This window comes from Oryctolagus cuniculus, chromosome 2, assembly GCF_051225735.1.
Source record: "Oryctolagus cuniculus isolate XC-2025 breed Fujian yellow rabbit chromosome 2, ASM5122573v1, whole genome shotgun sequence".
NCBI lineage: Eukaryota > Metazoa > Chordata > Mammalia > Lagomorpha > Leporidae > Oryctolagus > Oryctolagus cuniculus.
Genome location: NC_142868.1, coordinates 71133290 through 71158214, shown reverse-complemented (window position 1 = coordinate 71158214; position 24925 = coordinate 71133290).

Genomic DNA, 24925 nt, shown 5'->3' with positions numbered 1-24925 from the left:
CATTGTGCCTTATTTTCAGGAGGAAAGTGCATTTTAAAAAAAGCAACCCCTTTTTTTAAGACTGTGACCATAGAGTTACTCCCATTCTCTTTCAACATGTCTCATTTTGTCTCTTCTCATTCTGATTCTTTGAAGCAGAAGACTCCATTTTAGCACTGTGTCTTTTTAAAAGAGATTTATTTTATTTATTTATCGGAAAGGCACAGTTACAGAGAGGGACAAGGAGAGACAAAGAGATCTTCCCTCCACTGGTTCACTCCCCAAATGGCTGTAATGGCCTAGGCTGGGCCAGGATAGAGCCAGGAGCCCAGAACTCCTCCTACCACATGAGTAGCAGAGGCCATAGCATTTGGCCATCTTCTGATGCTTTCCCAGATGAATTAACAGGGAGCTGGATCTGAACTGGAGCAGCCAGGACTTGAACTGGCACCCATATGGGATGTTGGCACTGCAGGCAGTAGCTTAATCCACTGCACCAGAGCCCCAACCACAGAACAGTGCCTTTTTATCAAACACTAACTTGTGCAGGACTTCCATGGAAAAACAATGAAGTGTGAGTGTTTAGCAGATCTGTTGGGATGCCTGAATCCAATATCAGAGTGCCTGGGTTCTAGTCTTGGCTCTGTTTCCAATTCCAGCTTCTTACTAATAGACATGCTGGGAGGCAGCAGTTTGTGCCCAAGTACCGGGGTTCCTGCCACCCATATGGCAGACATGGATAGAGTCCCAGGCTCCTGACTTTAGGCCTGGCCCATTCCTGGCTGTTGAAGGCATCGGGGGAGTGAAACAGTAGATGGAAAATCTCTCTGTCTCTCACTCTGCCTCCCTCTCTCTTTTGCTTGTTTCTCTCTCCATCTCTGTCTCCCCCCCACAAATAAAATATTTATAAATAAATAGAAGATAAAGTCTCAGGTGCAGAAGCTTCTGGAAGGCAACAGTACACAGAATGAATTTAATAAAATTGTTTTTGTTTTCATTGGTCTGCTTTTTTAATTAATTGATTTATTTTATCTGTTTAAAAGGCAGATAAACAGAAATAGAGACATATAGAGAAGATCTGCCATTTGCTGATTCACTCCCCAAAATGCCTGCAACAGTCAGGTCTGGGACAGGCTGAAGTCAGGAGCCAAGAACTAAATCTTGGTCTCCCACAGTGGTATGGATCCAAGTACTTGCGCCATTACCTGCTGCCTTCAAGGGTGCACATTAGCAGGCATCTGGACTCAGACACTCTGATGTGGGACGCAGGTGTTCTAAGAGGCACCTTAACTGCTATGCCGAATGCCTGCCTCTGGCCTCATTTTTATAATTATCATTTGAATGCAATGATTTGGGTTTTCTATTAAAACTCCTTCTAAAATACATTGGTTTATGTAAAAATATAAAATCAATTGAAGGAAAACATTAAGTACATTGGTGAAAGATGTTTAACATAAAAATCATGAATATGATTTACCATGACTACAAAAGTGACCAAACTGGGGAGACTGTCCTAGAAACTGATCCACATTTTATCTGGAGAAAATTAGAAAAAAAAAAGTAAAGGTTTGGAACAGAGTCAGAGAATAGTGACTCTGCATTTAAAAACACAGGATTCTAGACTCCTTTAAATAAGTTTCTTTTTGTCTATTATTTTTGCAATTTCGTTCTTCATAGTTATATAAATTTATTTTTTAAGACTCAACTAATTCTAAACTTGCAGCAAGGAAGTTAAAAAACGCTGCCCAATTCACCCTAATGTCTCTCATATTAATTACATCATTTTTCATATACAGTATTTATTTTTTCTACACTAAATTATAAGCTCTTCAAGAGTAGAGGATATGTGTTATACTTTAGAAAGCTTCTAAGTGCATCAGCAGGTACTGATTAATCCCAACTACATTTATAGCAACTCAGATGAAAAATATCCAAGGTATATTAATCTGTTCAATGGCAACTTCTTGACACTTGATATAAGACATTGAGAACTGAGGTCAATTAAAAAGATTCTCACAAACCTAGTCTTGAACTCATGTCATCACACTGAGAAGCTATGGAGTTTAAGAGACACACATTCAGTCAAACTCTTACAGTTAAGAAAAGGTAAGTCTAAGTAAGTTAACATCACAGATCTAAGTGGTCACAGTTGCTACAATGATCCTAAATTTTTTAAATTAAAAGTGAATATAATTCCCAGATCATGTTTTTCTTCACTGTAAGATTATATACTCAATAAGCATTTATTGAACACTTGCTGTATATGTCCAACACACTCAAAATAATTATTTGAACTCTAGCTATAAGGTGCATAAGGTCCAGAGGCTAATTTTCTTATTATGAGGTAACATTGTGAAAAGAATGCTCAAAAGACCCATAGAGTTATTTTAATAAAAGAAAGCCATATGAAATGTCAGAGTGAGTCAAGGCTTTTGATACAAATCCCTTATGTTGAGAAAAGCTAGTATGATTCAACCAGAAGCTTTCTATGAAGTTTTTCTCTGAAAGGTCTGCCAACAACCCATGCATTCTGCCAATTTAGGATGATTGTGTTTCTGAAATTTCAAGTGGACAAAACAGTGCTTTTTGTAGGGTATACTTATTTCAAGAGTTAGCAAAATTACCAGCTTCCTGCCTCTAAAATTGATCTGTGATTACCTGTCTCTTTAATGCTGACAGCAGCCATCTAAAGACTGACATATTTTGTACTCAAAAACAAACTGATACGCAATTCTATTAGTCTCATGGATGTTCATCATCATCCTTCAAAAACTCGTCAGATATTACTTTGAATCTGCCCTTCCCATCAAGTTTTGTGATCCACACCTTCTGGAACTAATAGATTCATCATGATGATGTCATCAATATTGATATCTAGGAAAATTATATGCGATGTATAAATAATGACTTGCTATTTTCAAATTCAGTTACTTGTGTATATGAATAACCAGCTAGTGTGTGTCTGTGTGTGTGAGAGAGAGAGAGAGAGAAATCTTAACCAAACATAAGTTGTGAAAAATTTTAAACATTAATTTGACATCTTAGAAAAATAATTAATCTAAAAGAGAAAAGAAAATTGAGAAACTATTTGAGGTATTCTTCTCTTTCTATTTTAAACAGAACATAGAATACCAGAAGAGATTATTCATAAATGGGTAAAATGAAATGGAAAATTAAAGAAATAGTATGACTACATTAAAACACCAACCTATGTATAGCTCAATTACATTCCTATTTTTGGGTAACTGCCTCATTTCTTTAACATATTTTATATGTGTAGAGTTAACACATAGATGTTAAGTTTTGCCCATATCTTGAAATAGTATAAAGTGGATTTTATTCCTCTTCTCTATTTTTCCTAAATAGATAACTTGGGAAGTATTATTAGTCAATGTTTTGGCAGATATGTTTTACACTAATAAGTTTTTTTGTTATTGCCAAAATTGATACTTTGTTTATATTTAACAACTTTTAAAAATAAAGTTCTAAAGATGGTTTCACTAGTGAATATTATGAAACATTTAAAGAGTATTTAACCCGAATCCTTCTCAAACTAGTCCAAAAATAAAAAAGGAAAACACCTCTAAATCAGTCTGTGAGGCCAGAATTACTCTGACACCAAAGCCAAATGCAAACTTTGGACAAATCCCTCATTACTACAGATGTAAAAACCCACAAGAAAATACTGCAAAACCAAATCCTGTACTTGTTAAAAATATACACCACTACCAAGTGAGAATTATCCCAGAATGCAAGGATGGCTTAACACACATCAATATATCAATATATTACATCATGTTAACAGAATGGGAGGAGAGACATAAGCATCTCAAGTGATACAGAAACAGCTTTGAAAAACGCAGCATGCTTTCATGGGAAAGACACATAGTAAATTAGGAATTAATAGGAATTTCATTAACATGATAAAAGGCACTTGTGAAAAAATAACAGCTAAGATTATACACAATGGTGAGAGACAGAAAGGTTTCCCCTAAGGTAAATAACAAGATAAGGCTGCAGCTTTTAGCACTCTAGTCAACACTGTGCTGGAAGTTCTAGCCAAGACAGTTACACAAGAAAAAGAAATAAAAGGCATCCAAACTGGGAAAGGAAGTAATACTGTATCACTCACAATTGTTTCTTGACCTTTTGACTAGATCAAGTGTAGTATCTACTCACAGAATACATGATCTTATATATAGAATATGGTAAAGAATCCACATTATCACCCACAAAAAATTTTTCATAGAGCAAATAAAGAAATTCAGCAAAGTGGTATTAAACCAAGATAAAAAAAAAATCCATTTTGTTTCTATAATCTAGCACTGAACAATTCAAAAATCAGATTAAGAAAACAATCCCACTTTAAAAAAAACTACAAAAACATTTCTGGGAAAAATTAACAACCTAAAATAAATGAAAACACAGTATATACTCACAGATTGGGAGACTTAATATTAAGCTGACAATACTCCCAAAGTGAGCTACTGAGTCAATGAAAGTCCTTTCAAAACCTCTATCACTTTTTTTTTCCCAGAAATAAAAAAAAAAAACTAGCTAGCCCTAAAATTCATTTGGACTTGCCAGGGACCATGAGTAATCAAAACAATATTCCAAAAGAAAACAAAAATAGCAAGACATATATATTCTGATTTTAAAACTTAAAACCTAAATGAAAGATCTCTGCAAGTGAGATCCCAGGGGAAAGAATGGGCCATCAAAGAAGGAGGTACCTTTCTCTGAAGGGAGGAAAGAACTTCCACTTTGACTATGGCCTTGTCTAAATAAGATCGAAGTCAGCGAACTCAAGAGGCATCTATAGCCTTGGAAACTCATGAGTTGGCAGGCTGGTGTCTTGGCACACTAGGCTAATCCTCCGCCTGCGGCACCAGCACACCAAGTTCTTGTCCCGGTTGGGGCACCGGTTCTGTCCTGGTTGCTCCTCTTCCAGTCTAGCTCTCTGCTGTGGCCTGGGAGTGCAGTGGAGGATGGCCCAAGTGCTTGGGCCCTGCACCCCATGGGAGACCAGGGAGAAAGTACCTGGCTTCTGGCTTCGGATCGGCGCAGCGCGCCGGCCGTGAACCAACAGAAGGAAGACCTTTCTCTCTGTCTCTCTCTCTCACTGTCTAACTCTACCTGTCAAAACAAAACAAAACAAAAGATCGGAGTTGGTAAACTCACTTCCATAGCCTTGGCAACCCATGACAAGAGCCTAGGGTGACTACTGATGCCATAAACAAGAGTGTCAAATTGTTAAGTCAACAACAGGAGTCACTGTGCACTCACTCCCCATGTAGGATCTCTGTCCTTAATGTGTTGTACATTGTGAATTAATGCTATAACTAGTACTCAAACAATACTTTACACTTTGTGTTTCTGTGTGGGTGCAAACTGATGAAATCTTTACTTAATATATACTAAATTGATCTTCTGTATATAAAGATAATTGAAAATGCAGCTTGATGTGAATGGAATGGGAGAGGGAACCGGAGATGGGAGGGTAGCAGGTCGGAGGGAAGTTATGGGGGCAGGGGGGAGCCACTGTAATCCAAAAGCTGTACCTTGGAAATTTATATTTATTAAATAAAAGCTAAAAAAAAAACTTACAACATTTGAAGTGATCAAAATATGTGATGCTAACATAAGGATCGACATGTAAATCAATGAAATAAAGCAAATTACTCAGCTGTTGTTTTTGTGGCAGAGTAAGTTTAGCCACTTCTTGTAACACTCACATCCCTTATTGGAGTCTTAGTCCCAGTTACTCTGCTTCAGATCCACATTCCTACTCACGTGCCTGGGAAGCAGCAGATCATGGTCCAAGTGTTAGGTCTCTGCTACCCTCCAGCATGGAGTTCCTGGCTCTTGACTTCAGTCTGGAGCAGACCCAGATGTTCACATATTTGGGGATTGTACCAGTGAATAGAAGATGTCTCTCAATCTCAATCTCTCTCTCTCTCTCTAAATCTCTCTCTCTCTTAATCTCTCTCTCTCTCTCTCTCAAGTGAAATTTAAAAATATCTTTTTAAAAAGGTGAAGTGACTGAGGGAATAATTTTTTTTTAAAGAGCTGAGAAATAAATACCTGTGTGTGTATATGTGTGTGTGTGTGTGTGTAGTGTATATATTCAGTTAGTTTTTGACAAACCTGCAGAAAATATACAATGAGGAAAGACTTTGACTTCAACAAAAAATGCTAGGACAATCAGCTATTCATATGAAAGAGAATGAAGAGAGTCCTTGCCTTACACAATATACAAAAGTTAACTCAAAATAAATCAAAAATAGGGAGAACAATTTGGCAGAGTGGTTAAGATGGTACTTGGGACGTCCACATCACATATCAGAGTGACTGAGATCCAGGCCCAGCTCAATGTCCAATACCAGCGCCCTCCTAATGAGGCAGCAGAGGATGGCTCAAGTGGTTGGGTCCCTATACATGTGGGAGACCTGGTTTGAGTTCCCAGCTCCTGGCATTGGTTTGTCCCAGCCCTGACTATTACAGGCATTTGGGGAATGAACCAGCAAATTGAAGATTTTCTCTCTCACACTCTGTGTTTTCAAATAAAATGAAAGTAAAAAAAAAAAAAATTAAGGGAACACAGACATAAAAATTAAAACTATAAAACAATTAGAAGAAAACATCAGAAAAAATATTGATATTCTTGAATTTGGCAATTGATTTTTACATATGACATCAAAAGCACAAGTAAAAGGGGAAAACAAGTAGAAAAACTGGACTTGATCCAAATTAAAAATGTTTGTGCATTAAAGGAACTACCAAGAAAGTGAAAGGACAAGTTGCAGAATAAGAGAAATATTTGCAAATCAAATATCTGATAAGTGTCCAAAATTCAGAATATAAATATTTTAAAAACCATTATAATTCAATAACCAAAAAATGAAGAATCCATAAAAATGGGAAAATGAGCTGAATAGATGTTAACCCAAAGAAGAAACACAAATACTCAGCAAGCACATGGAAAGACCCTGAAAATCATTAGTCGTTAGTGAAATACAAATCAAAACCACAATGAATGGCTAAAGCAATAGCAACAACAAGAACAATAACAATAATAACTGAAAATTAAAAGTGTTGATGAAAATTTTGAGAAATTTAAACACTCGTACTTCAGTAGTAGGTGAAATGGTACAGCCACTATGGAAAATACTTTGATTTTGCTCTCAAAGATTAAACAGAATTATCATATTGTTCAGCAATTCCATTCCTATTATGTACCCAAAAGAATTGAAAACAGGTATTTACATGCATATTTATACACAAATTTTCATATCAGCAATATTGACAATAGCCCAAAGATGGGTTATTAAAACAAATTTCCATCAATGGACAAATGGATAAACAAAATGTGATTTATCCAAGTAATAAAATATTAATCCATTATAAAAAGGAATGAAATGTTGATACATGTTATAACATGGATGAACCTTTGAAAAGACACAGACATAGGGGACCATATGCTTCATGACTCCATCAATATGAAATGTCTGGAACAGGTAAATGCACAAAGGTGGTGAGCAGACACTGGCTGACAGGTCTGTTAGGAGGGCAGAATGGAAAAGGACTGGTTAATGAATGCAAGGCGTCCTTTGGGCTCATGAAAATGTTTTTGAACTAAGTAGAAGTCATGGTTGCACAACATTGTGAATATACAAAACACCAGTAATTGGACATACTAAAATTATTCATTTTATTTTTTTGTGAATTTCACTTCAATTTTTAAAATATATCCATTGAGATTTTTAAAGTTTTTTTTTTAAAAAAACTTATCTGTTTATTTTCACCTATTTGAAATGGAGAGAGAGAGAGAGAGAGAGAGACAGAGACAGAGAGACAGAGAGGGAGAATCTTCCATCTGCTGGTTCACTCTCCAGATAGTCACAGCAGCCATGGCTGGGCCAGGCTGAAGCCTGGAAGTCAATGCCCCCAGCACCTGAGCCATCTTGTGCTGTCACCCAGGATGCATTAAGAGGGTGCTGGATCAAGCAGAGCAGCAAGGACTGAACAGAACTCTGACATGCAATGTGGGCATCCCCAGTGGCAGCTTACCCCACTGTTCTACAATGCTTATCCATAAGGATCTATGGAAAATTAAGTCCAATTCCATGTCCAAAAACCTCTCAGTTTCTAAAATATTCATTTTTGCTGTTGTTGTTTTTTGGAAGGAAGGGAGGAAAGGCCTGTGCCTATTGACTTTGTTATTGTTTTCTGTTTTAATTTTATTCAATTATTAAGTAGAGCCAAAGATTCAATACTCAGTGAGTGACTCAGTCAAACAAAAAGAAATCTTCTGGGCTTCCTAAAACATATGAAGCAAAACAGAACCAGCAGATCTGATACTCTTCAAAACTCTAACTGCCATTAGACTATTTATTCATCTAATAGCTGCCATAGTAACCTAACTTTACCAATTACATTACAAGGTATCTGAGTGAAAGCACAGGAGCTTTTATGTACAACATGCTAGAAATAGAGTAGAGTTGGCCAGTGCCGCTGCTCACTAGGCTAATCCTCTGCCTGCGGCGCCGGCACCCCGGGTTCTAGTCCTGGTTGGGGCGCCAGATTCTGTCCCGGTTGCCCCTCTTCCAGTCCAGCTCTCTGCTGTGGCCCAGGAGTGCAGAGAAGGAAGGCCCAAGTCCTTGGGCCCTGCACCCCATGGGAGACCAGGAGAAGCACCTGGCTCCTGGCTTCGGATCAGCGTGGTGTGCCAGCCGCAGCGCACCGGCCACAGCGGCCATTGGAGGGTGAACCAATGGTAAAGGAAGACCTTTCTCTCTGTCTCTCTCACTGTCCACTTTGCCTGGCAAAAAAAAAAAAAAAAAAAAGAGTAGTGTTAAAATCCACTTAATAATCTAATTTTCTTCTATTTTAAAAATAAATTTAAACTAGAATCTCTTACCTCAATGGAAAAATTTAAGGAAGTTTTTAAGTTTTTAATCTGAAAATTAAAAAGTTAGGATTGATCTACATTGCTGTGTTCCCAGTTGACCAGGATTCTTATTTGGACAAAGGAAAATGTTAAGGTTACTTGTTATATACAGTTTTACTAAAGGAAAATTATTGACTTACATATTTACCCTTTAAAACTACACTTCTTCAGAAGCTCTAAACTCACTTAAGGAAAACTACAGACAGCTTCTATGCAATCATCATATTTATTTACACACCCACTGTCTTAATTCTTCCATGTCTTTGAAACATTAAACTTCAGAGTTTTTGAAAGGGTGCCCGTTTCAACATAAAAGTATGAGAACATCCATAATGCGGCTATTTCCTTTCAAAAGAAGGAATGCAGGGGAATTTTTTTTTCTGTTTAAACAAATGCTATTGTTTTATTGCCAATTTTTCTTTAAAAGCACCCATTAATGAATCTAGCAACCTTATTAGGTATTTTTAAGCAGTTAACAACACTGTCAGAACTTGTTATAAATTCTACACACTATATTAAAGTTCCTACATCTCTTGTCATTCTTTGAACCTGTGGCTACATATTTGGCACTTTCTTTCCAGAATGTTCCTTTATTATCCTATATTTCATTGTGTTAAGATATAATTTCCTTAATATAGGATAAAAGCTTCTCTCTTAACTTTTACTTCATGAAATTTGTGATAAATTCATATTACAACCTCTCAATATTTTCCCAAGTTCTAAGTCTATATATACCTGTTAAATGCCAAAGTAAATAATAACTCCACTCAATTTTTTTTTAATTTTTTTTAATTTGGCAGATAGAGTTAGACAGTAAGAGAGAGACAGAGTGAAAGGTCTTCCTTCTGTTGGTTCACCCCCTCAATTGGCCGCTGTGGCCGGAGCTATGCTGATCCGAAGCCAGGAGCCAGGTGCCTCCTCCTGGTCTCCCATGTGGGTGCAAGTGCCCAAGCACTTGAGCTGTCCTCCACTGCCTTCCCGGGCCACAGCAGAGAGCTGGACTGGAAGAGGAGCAACCGGGACTAGAACCCGGCGCCCATATGGGATGCCGGTGCCATAGGCAGAATATTGACCAAGTGAGCCACGGCGCCGGCCAACTCCACTCAATTGTAATCACTTGTAAATACAAGCATATTCCCTTCCAGCTTCCACAGCAAATGCTTAGTCCTAGAAAGAAATCAATGTGAAGCTCAATTAAAAGCTAACAAACGAAATTCTACTCATTTATGTCAATCTTATGGAAATTTTTGTATGTTTGTTTGCACTGCTTTTGCTTTCAAAGTTTCTTTCTTTTTTTTTTTTTTTTTTTTTTTTTTTTGACAGGCAGAGTGGACAGTGAGAGAGAGAGAGACAGAGGAAAAGGTCTTCCTTTTCCGTTGGTTCACCCTCCAATGGCCGCTGTGACCAGCGCACTGCACTGATCCGAAGCCAGGAGCCAGGTGCTTCCTCCTGGTCTCCCATGGGGTGAGGGCCCAAACACTTGGGCCATCCTCCACTGCCCCCTCGGGCCACAGCAGAGAGCTGGCCTGGAAGAGGGGCAACCGGGACAGAATCCGGCGCCCCAACCGGGACTAGAACCCCAGGGTGCTGGCGCTGCAGGCGGAAGATTAGCCTAGTGAGTCACGGCGCTGGCCTCAAAAGTTTCACCATGTTTATTTGAAATGTTACCTCAAAATATTCGATATTTCGAATCCTCAATTAATTTATTATTATAAGAAACATATGACTAGAACATGTACTGAAAATGAACTATAAAGAAATTCAAGGGGCAGGTGTTGGGCCTGGTAGCTCAGATGCCTATGTCCTATATCAGTGTTTGGGTTTGATACTGTCTCTGCTCCTGATTCCAGCTTACTGCTAATCCAGATCCTGGGAGGGAGCAGTGATGGCTCAAATAACTGGCTTTGTACCAGTGATGGCCAAAACAATTTGATATCTCAAATAACTAGCTTGTGTACCTACTCCAAATTTCTGTCCCAGCAGGGGGTTTTTGTGGGCATTAAGGACATGAACCAGATATGAAAGCTACCTCTAACTCTCAAATTTAAAAAAAAAAAAAATCAGATTTAAAAAAAGCCTGGTTGAACTCTGTAATCAATGCACAATCATTCTTAGGCGTTTAAAATTAACAGAAAAGTGATCTCTGTTAAACATAGGAGTGGGAATAAGAGAGGGAGGAGATATATAGGTTGGCACGTGCTCACTCGGACTTACCTCCAATGGTGGAACTAGAAATGTGCCAGGGGATTTCAACTCAATCTTACCAAGGAGGCAGGTACCAATGCCAGCACACTTGGTAAAGTGATAAGTATAAATACACAACCGATCAAAAAGATAGGGTATGTGTCAATGAGATTTCACAAATAAGACCAGTGTAAGCAAATAATGAAGGATAGAATTAAAAGGGAGAGAATGATCCTGCGGGGGACACAGGACACACAGCAGACTCAAAGAATGGTAGCACTCCTGCCTCAAAATCAACCCTTGGGACATTCGGACCTGGCTAAAAGGTCCATGAGAGTCTCACAGGCATGGAAAACCATGACACGGTGGCAAAAAAAACAATCTAAATGAAAGATCCTGGTGAACAAAACCCCAGCAGAAGGAACAGGCCATCAAGGAGGGAGGTGCCTTTCTCTGAAGGGAGGAAGGAACCTCCTTGACTAAACAAGTTCAGAGTCGGTGAACTCAAGGAGCTTCCATAGCCTAGACAGCTCATAGCAAGAGTCTTGGGTGATTGCTGACGTCATAAATAAGAGTGCCAATTGTTAAATCAACAACGGGAGTCACTGGGTACATGCTCCCCACGTAGGATCTCTGTCCTTAATGTGTTCTACTATGAAACTTAAAAACAACACTACCAGTCGAACAATACCCTATACCTTGTGCGGTTGTGTGAGTGCAGCCTGTTGAAATCTTTGCTTAGTATATACTAAGTTGATCTTCAGTATATGAAGGTAATTGAAAATGAAACTCTATGAAGGGCGGGATGGGAGAGGGAGTGGGAGGGGGAGGGCCACGGGAGGGAGGGAGGTTGGGGGGGAAGCCACAATACAAAAGCTGCACTTTGTAAATTCACATTTATTAAATAAAAAAAAAAACTATATAACAAACGAAAAAAAAGAACTTAATACTTTATCCTTTTAGTATTTTTTTATGTTCTACTTAAAACTATTGGTTGAACTATGTAATTTGTCTCTCCCCGTCTTCGTGGAGGAACGACACAGGACCCTGCGCTGTTCTTTTGTCTGCTCGGCCCTCCCCGGGTTTGCTGCTGGTTCTTCCCGGGTTGGCTACCGTCCCTTCCACCTCCGTGGAAGGGCGGTTCCCCCTGGCCACTTTCCCCACTTCCGCGGGGGAGCGGCACACCTCCGGCCGGCTCTCTCGGGGGCTGCACAGGTGTTCCCCTTAGATGTTCCTGGTGCATGCCGTCTCTCTCCTCCTTTATAGTCCTCCTCTGCCAATCCTAACTCGGCTGCCCACACGCCGAGTACGCTGCTCTCCTCCAATCAGGAGCAGGTCCTGCTGTTTATTGGTTGAACTGGAGGCAGCTGTGTAGAAGCTGTTTCTCCCTTCTCAGCGCCATATTGTGGGAGAGCAGATGCATAGAATAAGTCTTAATTCCAGTAACTTAGTCTAGTCTGAGTTGCTCCCCACAGTAATTAATACACAATTACTCTTAGGTGTTTAATTAATGCTATAACTAGTACTCAAATAGTATTTTATACTTTGTGTTTCTGTGTGGGTGCAAACTGTTGAAATCTTTACTTAATATATGCTAAATTGATCTTCTGTATATAAAGATAATTGAAAATTAATCTTGATGTGAATGGAAGGGGAGAGAGAGTGGGAGAGGGGAGTGTTGTGGGTGGGAGGGAAGTTATGGGGGTGGAAAGCTATTGTAATCCATAAGCTGTACTTTGGAAATTTATGTTCATTAAATAAAATAAAATAAAAATAAAAAAAAAAGAGAGGGAGAGACAGAGAAAAAAAAAAAGAAAGCTACCTCTAACTCTCAAATTTTAAAAAAAATCAGATTTAATTAAATTTAAAAATATTCAAAATGTTAGAATTGCAAACGGGAACCTAATAGAATTGCCATTAACACCAAATAACACCCATTAAATGACTGTTCATTATTTCAGCCTACACACGCATGTTTTCTATTGTTCCCTGCTCTGATTCACAACCATCCATCATCTATGCTGTAATGACAGTATCACCACACACACACACACACACACAATTAAATGTGAGGGTCTAACATTCATATTTTAATAAAATGTTTAATAATTTCACTCACTTTCTCAAAATAGAAAGTTAGAAAATGAGATTTCAAAGGTAGAATTCAGAGCCATCATTTTCTTTAATTAGCTACCAAATATTTAGTTGTTGAGTTCTTATCCTGTTATATTAAATACTCTTGGGAATATAAATGAAATAGAAAATTTGCTCTCATTTTTATAGGACAAGCAATAAAAGTATTCTCCCTATAAAAACATGGGGTGCTTGTTGATGTTCAACAGTATTGCCAAAACAGAGAAAGAAAAAGAGTGAGATCCTGAATACTACAAATACAAGTATTTTCAGTAAGTAGACTATTAAAGGCCAATCACCTCAAATCCCTCCTCTCAAAAAATTTAAGGCAATTAACAAAGAGCAAAATCTATTAAGTTAATCATCGAGGGTAAATGAAAATTACCCTGTAAGTCAGTTTTAGTTCCAGAAGATATCAACCATTCCCAACACAGACAGATCCTCTTCTTTTTCTGGTAAGCCATTAACCTTCACCAAGAGAAAGAAGTTTTTGCATTGCATATGCTTAAAATGTTTTACCTTGAATGTTATGAAGTAGTAGTCCTTCAATCCCAAGTAAATAACATACCATCAATCAACACAAGCTATGAAAGTCAAGTATGAAAAGGCACCAAAACATGCTGCATTTATAAGAAGCTAAGCTGTAATCCATCATGTGTCTTTGACAAACATAGCAACTAGTAGCTACCACACTAAAATGGGCAGTACAGGGAAGAGGAAGCCATATCCAAACCAACTGTGTGATGTAGGAAACAATTACTTCTATTTAAAAACTAACTAGGAAAAATAGCAATGCTTTGTTTGATTTTAAAATCGACAATCTTCACATAGTAAAGTTTATTTTTTACTAAGGCACATGAAAGAGAGTATGACTAAAGTTTTTTAGTTAATCATGAATGAAAAATCTACTTTATTTTCAATTGATTTCATCAATAATTCCCATAATGACATACTGTTTGAGTTACAAAATTTTTTTTCTACTTTCATAAAACTTATTCTAACTCTAGCAATCACTTATATATCACCACACATGCCATAATTGGGAGTGTGATCATTACAGGTTAACTTTGTGTCAGCAGTGCACATTTCAAATAACAGAGGAAATGTAACTGTCTATAATCCAGTTTGATGCCCTTTCTGAATCGTGAGCTAAAGAAAGTCCTTCAAAAGTCCCTTGGGTTTAGAGATTGAGGGAGATAGCACTTGACTATCAACATTTCACGCTGCAAATCTATGTAAAAACAAACTTCAAAGTATAGACCGTGGCTCCATTTGTTTTTGTTGTGCTCACTTTTCAAAACCACTAAAAGAATGAGGCTGAGAATTTCTTATAATTTCTGCAGGGTTAAAAATGCAACCACCATTCAATTCTCACAGAGTGTATTTCCCTTCAAAATGCCTGGACCATATTCACATTTTAACCATTATATAAATCTTTGCAATTTGTAGTCTACTATACAGTAGAGAAGAAAATGATAAATTTCTTTAAGAACAGAATCAAAGGAATTTATAGGGAAATTCGACGTCTGGTGAGAACTTTGGCTTAAGACCAGACATCCAGTGTTCTTACCTGCAAAGACAGGAAAACACCACAGAAGTGGATGCTTCAGTGGATGCTTGAACTGGGGCCAGAGGAGATAAGACAGTAAGAAAACAAAAGACGAATTTTGAGCCAAAAGGCTTACTGCCAATTAATCTTTTATGGTAAAAATAAGACAGTTCACAAATAAACACATACATGAACAAGAAAGGCAAAAGAAATTTTTGCTCCCAGATTTGGGGAGTAAAGACAAAGATTTTATAGAGAAGAAAATCAACTTTTTTCTTTTCAAGGAATCTGAAAATGCCTTGGTCAAAAAGGATATCATGCAGTGGACATATCACTATCACAGGAATGCACTACAGAAAAACACAATAACTGGATGTAACTGGAAGCCCACTAACACTTACACAAAATGCAAAGTCTGTTGTTTCTGTGATGAATGCATGACACTCAACAATGAGCCATTCAAAGTCAAAGGCTAATTAGCTGGCTTATATTAGTACTCTATTCTTTGATGATTAAGTGCATCATGGCATTTCAAAGTATTCCTTTTTACTTAAATCAAAGCAGACAAGTCTTTAATGCAATTATTTCACAAACTAGTTTTAAGCACGATGACAATTTCGCTAAAAGGTACAAATATGCCGAGTGCCCATAACACCCTGCAAATAAAAGCTATAGCCATTGCCTTCTGAACATTTACTAGGGCTTTGTCGTCAATGAAAACATGAAGATATAAGACGGGTCCTTGTTTAAAGATACTGACTGCTCTCATCATTTTATTCAAATTCACCTGAGATACATCAGAACTCTGAAACTAACACAGAAGTTCTACTTTGATTACGCTTGCCAATTTCTGGAGAAAATCAATGACATTGATTATTTTCTGCCATTAATTGCTTTTATTTATTCCTATGAGATGTGCCAAAAAGAAGAAAACAGATATAATCCTATATTCTCCTAAGGAGGGTAAATATTATTCCTTCATTTCTTTAATTTGAATTACACAATTAGATTATGAAGCCAGGCTACACTTCACTAATGAGCACAGTATTGGAAAATGTCTTACTTTCAATCAGATTTTCCAGGCTCAGCATTATGGACATTATTGGCTAGGTAATTCTTTGTGGGATGGTTTCGCTCATTGTAGGGCGTTCGGCAGCATCCCTGGCCTCTCCAGCTACAGTCAATACTATCCACCCTCCTCCCATTCATGACAATCAAAACTGGATAGAATTCCCCACTTAGGACTCACCTTTTCAATACAAGTTTTCCAACAGGTATCAGCATTTATTTTTCTAATGAATAGCTCATGCTTCTCACCTGAAATAACGGCATACATTTAGGCTATAAATTTATAGTTGTAATTAAGAGCATAAAATGAAAGAACAATGTAATGACTATATCCTCACTCCAGTGGTCCCAACTCAAGTACTCCAAGTGCCCCAAGTGCTCTCCCTAGTTTTTCATCCCAAGAACAAAGGGAATTGCAGTTAAGGTAGGGTTTAAAACTGGGAGATCTAAAACAAAAATTTTGTCTCAGAATTGATGCTGAATGATTGCACGCAGGAGGAACCTGAAGGAAAATGAAGAACAGAATAGGAGAGGGAAAAGGGCCAAACAGTATGTGGTTTGGGTTGCAATCTAGCTTCAGTCTGGCACTACAAGAGCTCTGAAATATAAACACAGTGCCACACAGTAGATCCTGCCTGCAAAGAGCTGGCTTTTTATATCCTTGTCAGTCAACCATCGCTGGAAGCCACCAGGAATGTCATCGTCAATTCCTAAGCACCTTCCATTGGTTAGGCAAAGTCCTTCAAAAGCTGCACCTTTGGCTTTGAGCAGTCAATAGCCACAGCAGTTGGAGGTGGGAATGCCAGTGCAGACAGAGATCTGGGGCACCAGCAATGCCCCCTACAGATGACTTTCTATACCAGCAAAACAAACAAAAACCGCCTCCTCTCACACAACAACTGAGTCTCAGAAGGGCTTCTCGCTGCCAAGACTTATAAGGATATCCTGATAGATGTTATTGGTTGTTAGGCATCTTATTGGAAATCAAGAGCCACAGTCTGGAAGGCAAGGTATTGTGTTATAATATAGCATGCATTCATAAAAGAAAAATTATAGACACTAAAATATTCAGTGAAAATTTTTGAGGAAAGGTAATTTGATTAGACTCTTGATTATGATAACATAGTTCTCATTATAATTTACATAATTATATATTATCTATTACAATTATAATTACAGGAATCTTTTAGAACTAAAGAAGAAAGCATATATCTTAATCTTATGGTACATAGCAAAATTTTATTGATAAAAATGGTGAAAGTGCTACAAAATTACTTGTTGATATAAAATTTGATCTGATAACATTGTTGAGTATCAAACTGAGAAGTTTATTTATTTTTTTTTAAATCTTGTTGTAGAGTTTTTTACCAGAAGTACCTGAATAAAAGAGTAGGTTGTAAACTATATAGTTGCAGGATCTCCCTTTTACATTCTGGAAAGTGTTAAGGACAAGATGAGTGTTTAGCCCAGCAGTTAAGACACCAGTTAAAACAGTTGCTTCCCATATTGGAGTGCCTGGGTTTAATACCCGACTGTGGCTCCTAACGTTAGCTTCTTGCACACCGTGGAAAGCAGCAGTGATGGCTGAACTGCCACACACCTGGATTGAGTTCCCTGCCCTGGCCCCAGCTGTTTGGGGCATTTGGGGAGTAAACTATCAAATGAGAATTCTCTCTCCATTTCTCTTTCTCTAGCTGTCTCTGTCTTTCTGCCTCTCAAATAAATAATTTTGTAAAAAAAAGTATGAAAAAATGTAAAAACTTTTGTCTATATATATATATATCTAATAATACCATATTATAAATTTATACTGTAAAAACATTTGAATATTTATTATTCATTTAGAAATAACAATAGCAAATTATTAAATGTTGCCAACATATATAATATATTATAAGCAGAATAGTAACATTATTTACATTTTACAAATCTCTTTAGTATCTGGCTCAATGGCACCACTGAACAGTTGTTTTAGTTAAAGTGCCTCAACAAAATCATCCTCACACACATATGAGGAAAAGAGACATTATTTTCATTGTCTTTTCAGATAATCATGGATATTTTTCTTTATTACTACACCAAAACTTAATGATTGGTTTTTAAAAGGACCATAGTAATGTGGAATCTGAAACTATACCAATTAAGGTTTTGTGCTCTGTTATATTAAAGTTCACTTTGGGGCAGGCATTTGGTCTGGTAGTTAAGACACTAGTTAGTACCACTAATTAGTCTCATATCAGACTGTCTGGGTTTGATCACTTGATCACGGCCCCTGATTCCAGCTCCTTGCTAATGCTGAGTCTCAGAGGCAGCAGTGAGAGCAAGTATTTGGGCTCTTGCCAATCAGATGGGAGACCTGGTTTGAGCTCCTGGCTCCTGGATATAGCCTGGCCCAGCCCCAGCCACCAAGGGCATCTGAGCATTGAACCCCTGGATAGGTTTTTCTCTTTCTCTCTCCCTTCCTATCTATATCTGCCTCTCAAACTTGATCAGCCCTTGCCCTGACTGTTGATGAACAACTTAATATGTTATCCCTCTTAGTATTTTTTGTTTGTTTGTTCTACTTAATACTTTTGGTGAATACTGTAATCAATACACAATTCTTCTTAAGTGCTGAAACTTAACTGAAAAGTGATCGCTGTTAAATATAAGAGTGAGAATAAGAGAGGGAAGAGATGTGTAATTCGGGACATGCTCAAGCTGACTTACCTCAAATGGTAGAGTTAGAAACATACCAGGGGATTCCAATTCAATCCCATCAAGATGGCATGTACCAATGCCATCTCACTAGTCCCAGTGATCAATTTCTGTTCACAATTGATCATAATGATAGGACTAAGAACCAAAGGGATCACATAAACAAGAATAGTGTCTGCGAATCCTAGATGATAGAATAAAAAAGGGAGAGAATGATCCAACATGGGAAGTGAGATACACAGCAGACCCATAGAATGGCAGATGTCCTAACAGCACTCTGGCCTCAGAATCAGCCCTTAAGGCATGCAGATCCAGCTGAAAAGCCCATGAGACCATTTCAGGCATGGAAAGCCAAGATACTCTGGGGAAAAAAAAAAAAAAAAAAAAAAAACCTAAATGAAGGATCTCCGCGAGTCAGATCCCAGTGGAAAGAATGGGTCATCAAAGAAGGAAGTGTCTTTCTCTGAAGGGAGGAGAGAACTTCCACTTTGACCATGGCCTTGTCTAAATATGATCAGAGTCAGTGAACTCATGGGGCTTCCATAGCCTTGGCAGCTCATGACAAGAGCCTAGGGTGATTATTGATGCCATAAACAAGAGTGTCAATTTATTAAGTCAACAACAGGAGTCACTGTGCACTTACTCCTCATGTAGGATCTCTGTTCTTAGTGTGCTGTACATTGAGATTTAATGCTATAACTAGTACTCAAACAGTATTTTTCACTTTATGTTTCTGTGTGGGAGCAAACTGTTGAAATCTTTACTTAATGTTTGCTAAACTGATCTTCTGTATATAAAGAGAATCGAAAATGAATCTTGATGTGAATGGAAGGGGAGAGGGAGTGGGAAAGGGGAGGGTTGCGGGTGGGAGGGAAGTTATGGAGGGGGAAGCCATTGTAATCCATAAGCTGTACTTTGGACATTTATATTCATTAAATAAAAGTTAAAAAAATAAAAAAGTAGGGTTCATAGAAAAAAATCAATTAATTTAATTTAGTAAGGTAAATGCTACTGCTCTGTATGATAACTTGAACATCTTTTTTACTCAGGCATGATTTTGTAATATCACATATTGCAGACAGAAATTTCCGTTGGTTGAGATGTGTAGATCTTTCAAAGACTGACACAATGCCCAAAAGATCAAGTCTTAGATCACCACTGAGCTTATCAGAAGAGTCTGTAATGGTTAAGAAGCAGTCAAAGTTCAAAGAGGCAGATAAAAGTTTCCAAAACTGTGATTGGCAACAAACATTATCAGTAGCTTTCCTTGAGGTGACAAACTCACTTCATTTTCAAGAAGAAAATGTCTATCAAACAGGCAAGTCTGAATGACCTTTTCTCTGAATAACTTAGTTTGTCCTGAAACAATTCCTTGAAGACTTTTCTTTTGGATATTCATTGTATTCAGTGAGTGTAAAGGTGCTTTATTTGTACTCCCCATGTCTTCTTACAGAAATATTTAAAAGATACATTAAGGAGATGTGATTAATAAAAATAATATAGTAATCACTATTTATCTCTAGGGATCTGAAATTCCAGTGGACTGTGAAACCACCATTGTTTCACACTTTTATACACATTATTTTTTTATTCACATATACCTATGAAAAAGTTTAATTTGTAAGTTAGGCTGAAAATATTAGCAACAGTAACTAATAATGAAATAGGACAATTATAACCATGGATGGTAATAAATTTTATGTGGATAATCTCTCTCTCTCTCCCTCTCTCTCTCCCCCTGTCATTGTCTTACTGTTCTGTGCTCATCTTCTGATTGATCCAGGGTAATTTAAATTGCAGAAATTGAAACAATAGATAAGAGACTACTGTAATTTTAATGCTCATAAAAACATTCTTTAGTGAAATTAATGGATTGCTTTTGCTTTTTCTTAGTACACATGCAAAGCAATGAAGAATGCAGTCAGTACCACAAAGGCTTATTGTCACCACTTCATCCATGCACGTCGTCAGCAGTTTTACCTGTGAATGCTGTTATGTCATCAGTATGAACTATTTGTGGAAAAGGCAAACAGTGTGTTAATATTACTATGAAAATAGTTTTTACTTAGAGATCCCTTCAAAGCTACTTGGGAAACCCCAAAGAACCATAGATATCCTTCCAGACTGTCTGTAACAGATAAAACTTCGTATGACTCTCACTGTAGTCTGATTAACTGGCTTTCTGCACAAGGGCAATTTCAACAGGGATTGGACCACAGAGCCAGGGAAAATTCAAGTTTGCTGGCAGCATTGCCTTCTTAAAAACCTGCAGGACCACAATCTTCATGAACTTGTGCCTTCCAGCCTTTCCCTCTCAATCTCAGATGTGTTTACAAAGAACTGATATCAAAAGGTAAAACTCCAGGGATATGATGGGAAGATATGGGATGAGAGAAAGAATATTTGGAGGGGATGTGCAAGAGGAATGCAGATGTTGCAGTCAGGAATTACTATCAAAGGCTTTTGTTTAACATGGCAAATACTTGATTAAGTTAAATCAATCAAAGAACTTCTCTGGTCACTTCCCTTTCTACTATTCTCTGATTACAAGGAGTTAAACATTTATTGTAGCCCTGTTAACAGGGCTACAGTAACTAGGATCCATTGCTGGTTAAAATTTGAGTAGTGCCTATAAGGAGTTGACAATGGAAGAGTCATTTTGCACAATATTTCCATGGTTATATCTTGTCAAAAGAAGGAAACACAGAAAAATATGATTACCCATCTCTGTTTTCCCATGCTACCATGTAGTCAAATACAACACATATTACAGCTGTTTTAAGAAGACAGAAAGAGCTCTAAGGAAATTTCTTCATAATACATTTAACAACAATTAATCTCCCAAAGATCACTTGTTACTCTATGCATTTCCAATATAATCTTCCCAGAGATTTTCATTAAATTTTTACTATATTTGCTGAGGAAAAATTGATGATGTGAAATCTACCTTTTTGCTTAAATATTGTGAGGTGCCTTTTTAACCTAGTATGAAGCCCTATACACCAAAAAGTCTTTTGGTTAATTTCAATGCCAAATCCATCAACTATATAGTATTTCAGCTACCTGTGCTTCATTGTACACTGGAAAACTGTGTACAGAATATTGGGTGAATGGCTATAATGGGATTTAGAACATTTGTGATTTGGATTACATTTTAAAGTGGTTTGCAGGCAAAGCATAATAAGAATTATAGACTTGTAAATCTGTAATCAATAGATTTATGTAAAATTAAATTGAAGAATACAAAACTTTAAAAATGTGCTAAAAGGTTTTCTAATTTTCCAAGCAAATATTAATAATCAGTAAGGGAAAATATTTTCTATATCCAAGTACAAGCAGAAGTCTTGAGATTTGGAAACTATGCTATTTTTTGAGACTATGTTTTTTGATATTAAACACCTTATTATATAAGCAGCAATTTAGAATTTAATAGAAAAGTCCCTTATTGAATTGTATTATATAATATATACCATTTGTCCTCAGAATTCCTTATGTTTCTAACTTACAGATCCAGGGAAAGCTCATCTTACCTTGATAATTTTTTTAACTTTGCAAGCTTTCTTTTTATACAAGAAAATGGGGGCGAGGCATCAATTTTCAATCAATTCAATTAAAGTTAATTTTTCTTTGTTATCCATTTCAGAAAAAATTAATTTCAACATTCATTTCCTCACTTCTTCATTTCTATTCACAAATGCAAATAAAGCCTACACACCTTTTTCTAAGTTCCAGGATGACTTGAAATGAAAGCTACTTATACAGCCAGATAGATAGATAGATTTAGTGAATCAACTATAGCTATCTTAAACATAGTATATTAGACATACTAAGACAAGCTTCATTTTTTCATTTACACATGACACTATTAATCCAATTGTAAGTGAGGTAAAGACTGTCTAACTTGAATCTTTCGATATTGTCAGTCCTCGTGCCCTCTACAAGGAATTAAATCTTTACCTGAACAGAATATTTCTTCAGCTATTTTCTAAAGGTTTCACATTGAAATAGATCCAGCAAGTACTATCACAGGTTTGTAGACGACTGATCACAATGGCCTCAAGAGTATTCTTCACAAGAAGACCTATAGACAGCTCCCAAAAGCCTCTTATTTTCCCAAAAGAGTGATATCTATCTTATTGGTTTCCTGTGAATATAAAGAAAAGAACCTCTACTGAGTTAACCATGATGTTACTAAAATCACTGGGTTAGCGGTTACAGAAATAGAAAATCTTTTTGTGAGAGATATTAATGGCTTTCTTTATATTTCTTGACTCTGTATAGCTTAGTGAGGTTGATAAAATAGTAGTTCCTCATATAGATCAATATTTCCATGGTTATATCTTGTCAAAAGAAGGAAACACAGAAAAATATGATTACCCATCTCTGTTTTCCCATGCTACCAAAATCTATAATCATTCAATTCTACTCCAATATTCAATTGGTTTTGACCCACCAGTTTCTAATTATTTCAAATGGAAATATTACCTAATCTTAATCAATTTCTGCTTTATTGTGATCATTTCATTCTATCACATATATATGATCCTAAGAGTTTCCTTTAAAGACAGTGGATGAAAGGTTCATTATTCTCACTCTGAGACCCACTAATGGGAACTCGAAAAAATAAGTGAATGATATATGGTCCAAGCACAGAACCATTGACTGCTCTTCCAGACATCAAGTGGAATGAAATAATAGCGTGACCCTAATTATACAATATAATTAAATTAGAATACCATTTAATAACTCAAAATTAAAATAATGTCCTGAGAAAATTAAAAGAGAAGGAAAGAAGAAAGTCATGGCCAATGATCGTTGAATGGTGAATAGGTTATGCAGGACACATCTTCAAGCTAAAAGTCAAAAGGATGAGCCTGGGGCTGGTGCTGTGGCTCAGCAGGTTAATGCCCTGGCCTGAGGCGCCAGAATCCCTTATGGGCACCAGTTCTAGTCCCGGCTGCTCCTCTTCCGATCCAGCTCTCTGCTGTGGCCTGGGAAAGCAGTGGAAGATGGCCCAAGTCCTTGGGCCCCTACACCCGTGGGAGACCCGGAAGAGACTCTTGGCTTCGGATCGGCGCAGCTCCAGCCATTGCGGCCATCTGGGGAGTGAACCAGCAGCTGGAAGACCCTTCTCTCTGTTTATACCTCTCTCTGTTACTCTGTCTTTCAAATAAAACAAATAAATCTTAAAAAAAAAAAAAAAAGGATGAGCCTTCCACCATAGCGATCCCCCTTAGAGCAACTTGAAGGATATCATTCAATTTTTAATCTTTCACAGAAATCTAAAGAAATAGAAATTAGTTTATTTATTCATGTTCATGTCAATTCTCCATTAATGTGAAAAATATACTGTGGCATAGTGGGTAAAGTGCCTCCTGCAGTGCAGGTATCCCATATGGATGCTGGTTTGAGTCCCGGCTGCTCCACTTCTGATTCAGCTCTTTGCTGTGGCCTGGGAAAGCAGTAGAATATGGCCCAAGTCCTTGGACCCTTGCACCTACATGGGAGACCTAGAAGACGCTCCTGGCTCCTGGCTTCAGATCGGTGCAGCTCTGGCTGTTAAGGCCAATTGGGGACTGATCCAGCAGATGGAAGACCTCTCTCTCTCTCTCTCTGCCTCCCCTCTCTCTGTGTAACTCTGACTCTCAAATAAATAAATAAAATAAATATTTAAAAAAAATAAAAATGTACTTGATAACTTAAGCTAATAAAGTCTGTCCTGACACTCCTCACTCTAACATATTTGACTACTCATTATCTTTTCCTGGACCAGGCCACTCGTGCCCAGTGACCAATACATCTTATTGTTACATTTCTAGAGGAAAATTTTTCAACTATGTTCTAAATTCCTATAGTGTATCATACTCCTATATTCAAAATTTGGCAAATAAACATATAGTCACTTCAGTGTTACTGGCAGCAATTGATGTAAGGTAACCCAACTTTTATTACTATCCTTATATTTTTGGTTCTATTTTATTCTGAGATTATCAAGTTTATTTTTGTATGAGGAAACATGAAACATGAGAATACTTCAAATTTCATATAAAATGTGCTTATGAAAAAAATTGGAGGGGATCAAGCATTGTGGTGCAGCAGGCAAAGTGTATGTACACATGGGACACCAGCATCCCATATCAGAGTGCCCGTTGGTAAGCCAACTACCAGGGTTTCCAATGCACCTCCTGCTAATGCACCTGGAAAGCAGTAAATAATGCTTCAAGTACTTGAGTTTCCTCTACCACAGGGTGAACTGGAAAGGTTTTCTGGTTCCTGGCTTCAAACTGGCCCAGCCATGGCTATTGTGGCTATTTGGGGAGTGAACCAGCAGATGGAAGATCTCTCTCCCCCCTCCCCCGCCACAC